Source organism: Tachyglossus aculeatus, chromosome 7 (genome assembly GCF_015852505.1).
Source record: "Tachyglossus aculeatus isolate mTacAcu1 chromosome 7, mTacAcu1.pri, whole genome shotgun sequence".
NCBI classification, from domain to species: Eukaryota; Metazoa; Chordata; class Mammalia; order Monotremata; family Tachyglossidae; genus Tachyglossus; species Tachyglossus aculeatus.
This window is the reverse complement of record NC_052072.1, coordinates 25,631,522-25,637,265: the sequence shown is the minus strand read 5'-3', so window position 1 is coordinate 25,637,265 and position 5,744 is coordinate 25,631,522.

Here is a 5,744-nt window from a genome sequence, read left to right as displayed (position 1 = left end):
GAGGAGGGCAGGGGAGGAGGGCGAGGGAGGAGGGCGAGGGAGGAGGGCGAGGGAGGAGGGCGAGGGGGTCCGATCAGCAGCCGCCAAGGTGGGCGACGGTCCCCCAGCCTGGCACTGCCACCCACCACCTCCACCCCGCACCGTCTCCAGCTGCCCAGCTCTGCCAACGCCCCTTATATACCCAGCCGGGCCCGGCCACGCCCCCCTCGCCCACCATTGGCCGAGCCCGGGGAGGGCACATGACCCCGACGCCCCGGATTGGCTGGTCCGTTCGTTCATTCATTCAATCCGATTTATTGAACGCTTGCTCTGCGCAGAGCATCGGACTAAGCGCTTGGGAAGCGCTAGTTGGCAACATATAGAGGCGGTCCCTATCAATCAATCGTATTTATTGAGCGCTTAACTGTGTGCGGAGCACTGGACTAAGCGCTTGGGAGGTACAAGTTGGCAACATATAGAGACGGCCCCTATCAATCAGTCAGTCAATCGTATTTATTGAGCGCTTACTGTGTGCAGAGCACTGTACTAAGCGCTTGGGATGTACAAGTTGGCAACATATAGAGACGGTCCCTATCAATCAATCGTATTTACTGAGCGCTTACTCTGTGCAGAGCACTGTACTAAGCGCTTGGGAAGTACAAGTTGGCAACATATAGAGACGGTCCCTATCAATCAACCAATCAGTCGTATTTATTGAGCGCTTACTGTGTGCAGAGCACTGTACTAAGCGCTTGGGAGGTACAAGTTGGCAACATATAGAGACGGTCCCTATCAATCAATCAATCAATCGTATTTATTGAGCGCTTACTGTGTGCAGAGCACTGGACAAGTTGGCAACATATAGAGACGGTCCCTATCAATCAATCAATCGTATTTATTGAGCGCTTACTGTGTGCAGAGCAATTTACTAAGCGCTGGGAAGTGCAAGTTGGCAACATATAGAGACGGTCCCTATCAATCAGTCAATCGTATTTATTAAGCGCTTACTGTGTGCAGAGCACTGTACTAAGCTCTTGGGAGGTACAAGTTGGCAACATATAGAGACGGTCCCTATCAATCTATCGTATTTATTGAGCGCTTACTGTGTGCGGAGCACTGGACTAAGCGCTTGGGAGGTACAAGTTGGCAACATATAGAGACGGTCCCTATCAATCAGTCAATCGTATTGACTGATTAACAGTGCTTGGCACATAGTAAGCGCTTAACAAATACCAAAATTATTATTATTATTATTATTATTATTATTTATTGAGCGCTTACTGTGTGCAGAGCACTGTACAAGTTGGCAACATATAGAGAGGGTCCCTATCAATCAGTCAATCGTATTTATTGAGCGCTTACTACAGTGCCCTGCACACAGTAAGTGCTCAATAAATATGATTGATGATGCAGAGCACTGGACAAGTTGGCAACATATAGAGACGGTCCCTATCAATCAATCAATCGTATTTATTGAGCGCTTACTGTGTGCAGAGCACTGTACTAAGCGCTGGGAAGTGCAGGTTGGCAACATATAGAGATGGTCCCTATCAATCAATCAGTCAATCGTATTTATTGAGCGCTTACTGTGTGCAGAGCACTGGACAAGTTGGCAACATATAGAGGCGGTCCCTATCAATCAATCAGTCAATCGTATTTATTGAGCGCTTACTGTGTGCAGAGCACTGTACAAGTTGGCAACATATAGAGACGGTCCCTATCAATTAATCAGTCAATTGTATTTATTGAGCGCTTACTGTGTGCAGAGCACTGTACTAAGCGCTTGGGAAGTACAAGTTGGCAACATATAGAGGCGGTCCCTATCAATCAATCAATCGTATTTATTGAGTGCTTACTGTGTGCAGAGCACTGTACTAAGCGCTGGGAAGTACAAGTTGGCAACATATAGAGACGGTCCCTACCCAACAGTGGGCTCACGGTCTAGAACGGGGAGACAGAGAAAAAGAAACAAAACATATCAACAAAATAAAAGAAATAGAACAGATATGTACAAGTAAAATAAATAAATAAAAAGAGTCATAAATCCGTACAAATATATATATACAGGTGCTGTGGGGAAGGGAAGGAGGTAAGGCTGTGGGGGGGGGATGGAGAGGGGGAGGAAGGGGAGAAGAAGGAGCACTTACTGTGTGCAGAGCACTGCACTAAGCGCTTGGGAAGTACAAGTTGGCAACACATAGAGACGGTCCCTACCCAACAGTGGGCTCACAGTCTAGAAGGGGGAGACAGAGAAAAAAAAACCAAAACATATTAACAAAATAAAATAAATAGAATAGATATGTACAAGCAAAATAGAGTAATAAATTCGTACAAACATATATACAGGTGCTGTGGGGAAGGGAAGGAGGTAAGGGGGGAGATGGAGGTGGGAGGAGGGGGAGAGGAAGGAGTGCTTACTGTGTGCAGAGCACTGTACTAAGCGCTTGGGAATTACAAGTTGGCAACATGTAGAGACAGTCCCTACCCAACAGTGGGCTCACAGTCTAGAACACCTGCAGCGTGGCTCAGTGGAAAGAACCCGGGCTTTGGAGTCAGAGGTCATGGGTTCAAATTCCAGCTCTGCCAATTGTCAGCTGTGTGACCTTGGGCAAGTCACTTAACTTCTCTGGGTCTCAGTTACCTCATGTGGAAAATGGGGATGAAGACTGGGAGCCCCACGTGGGACAACCTGGTCACCTTGTAACCTCCCCAGCGCTTAGAACAGTGCTTTGCACATAGTAAGCACTTCATAAATGCCATTATTATTATTATTAGAAGGGGGAGAGGAGAAGGGGGGGAAGGACTGGTTCTCACAGTCGCCCCCGGCCGAGGTGTCAATGAATAATAAGAATAATATTTGTTAAGCGCTTACTCTGTGCCAAGCACTGTTCTAAGCGCTGGGGTCATTAGCAGGTCATCAGGTTGTCCCCCGTGGGGCTCATAGTCTTCATCCCCATTTTACATATTATAATAATAATAATGATGGCATCTGTTAAGCACTTACTATGTGCCAAGCACTGTTCTAAGCGTTGGGGTAGATTCAAGGCTACCAGGTTGGCTCATGTGGGGCTCACAGTCTTCATCCCCATTTTACAGATGAGGTAACTGAGGCACAGAGAAATTAAACAGCTTGCCCAAAGTCACACAGCCGACAAGTGGCGGAGTGGAATTAGAACCCACGACGTCTGACACCCAAGCCCGGGGTCTTTGCACTAAGCCACGCTGCTTCTTCTACAGATGAGGGAACTGAGGCACAGAGAAATTAAGTGGCTTGCCCAAAGTCACACAGCGGACAAATGGCAAAGCCGGGATTAGAACCCATGACCTCTCTGACTCCCAAGCCTGTGATCTTTAATGATAATAATAGTAATAATAATAATAATGGCATTTATTAAGCACTTACTATGTGCAAAACACTGTTCTAAGCACTGGAGAGGCTACAGAGTGATCAGGTTGTCCCTCGGAGGGCTCACAGTCAATCCCCGTTTTACAGATGAAGTAACTGAGGCCCAGAGAAGTTACGTGACTTGCCCAAAGTCACACAGCTGGCAATTGGCGGAGCCGGGATTTGAACCCATGACCACTGACTCCAAAGCCCAGGCTCTTTCCACTGAGCCACGCTGCTTCTCTAATAATAATGACATTGACGGTATTTGTTAAGCGCTTAACTGTGCGTCTGGCACTGTGCTGAACGCTGCGGTGGATACAAGCAGATCGGGTTGGACCCAGGCCTCTGCCCCTTTTAGACTGTGAGCCCACTGTTGCGTAGGGACTGTCTCTATATGTTGCCAATTTGTACTTCCCAAGCGCTTAGTACAGTGCTCTGCATATAGTAAGCGCTCAATAAATACGACTGATGATGATGATGCCCCACCTGGGGCGTCAAGGCCGGCATTGGGGTTGGGGGGGCTTCCATTCATCCATCCATCCATTCAGTCGTATTTATTGAGCGCTTACTGTGTGCAGAGCACTGTACTAAGCTCTTGGAAAGTACAATTGGGCAACAGATACCTAGAGGTCGGGCTCTGCCCCTGCCCCGAGAAAGCCCCGGGCTCCGTCTCCATTGTGATGTTTTCTTTGGAGATAAGGAGGGAGGAGATCTCAGCGGCTAAAGGCTTCCGCTGAGAATAAACGGTTTGAATAAGAAAGGACCAGCTTTCTTTACCCGAGCTCAGAAATGTATGCAGGAGAACTGGGAACGTCGAGAGGTTTCCTATGGGAAAGATGAACAAGGAGGAAGGTCAGGACTGGGAGTCAGAGGATCTGGCTTGTAATCTAGGCCCAACCAATCATCATCATCATCATCATCAATCGTATTTATTGAGCGCTTACTATGTGCAGAGCACTGTACTAAGCGCTTGGGAAGTACAAATTGGCAACACATAGAGACAGTCCCTACCCAACAGTGGGCTCACAGTCTAAAAGGGGGAGACAGAGAACAAAACCAAACATACCAACAAAATAAAATAAAATAAATAGGATAGATATGTACAAGTAAAATAAATAAATAGAGTAATAAATATGTACAACCATATATACACAATGTATATATAATTGTATAATAATTGTACAATAATAATTGTATAATACAATCGCCTGCTGGGTGACCTTGGGCAAGTGATTTGACCACTCTGGGCCTCAGCTTCTTCATCTATAAAATGGGGATTCAATACATGTTCTGACCCCCTCTTAGACTGAGAGTCAAGGGTGGGACAAGCACTGGGCCTGATGTGCTTAGATTGTATCTATTCCAACTCTTGGCACGTAGTATAGTGCTTAACAAATATCGCAGTTAATATTATTATGAAGGTGGGAGGAACATAATTCAGGCAGCCTGGCATTCTGAACCTTACTAAACAATCACCCTCCGGGATTCAATTAATCGTTTTCTGATGGTTGAAATCCCGAGTTTGGTGTTCAGAGGATTCCCAATTATTCCATTAAGATCAGGGAGACTGATTGTGGATTTCCACCTCTCTCCCCAGGCAATGGGGAGAAGGGAAGATACTTAAGTCTCTGCCTGATCACGTCTCTATTCTTTCTTTACAAAATGAATCTAGAAGTAGGATGATGGGGTATTTTCAGTTTATTTCTAGAGCTGGGCCGAATTCATTCATTCAGTCGTATTTATTGAGTGCTTACTGTGTGCAGAGCACTGTACTAAGTGCTTGGGAAGTACAAGTTGAGAACAACCTAGTTCATTATGAGCATGGAACATGTCCACTAATTCTGTTGCATTGCACTCTCCCAGGCGCTTAGCACAGTGCTCTGAAATAGTAAGCATTCACCCACAAACAAGATGATTCTGATTACTGGAGCCAACCAAAAGCTATTCTTTTCTTTAATGGGATGATAATAATAATAATGGTATTTACTAAGTGCTTACTATGTGCAAAGCACTGTTCTAAGCGCTGGGGAGGTTACAAGGTCATGTGTTAAATACTATTGTGTACCAGGCACCGTGAGAGATACAAACTAATCAGGTTAGACACAATCCATGCCCCACATCATCATCATCAATCGTATTTATTGAGCGCTTACTATGTGCAGAGCACTGTACTAAGCGCTTGGGAAGTACAAATTGGCAACATATAGAGACAGTCCCTACCCAACAGTGGGCTCACAGTCTAAAAGGACTTTAAATAAGGCTTTAATCAATCAATCAATCAATCGTATTTATTGAGCGCTTACTATGTGCAGAGCACTGTACTAAGCGCTTGGGAAGTACAAATTGGCATCACATAGAGACAGTCCCTGCCCAACAG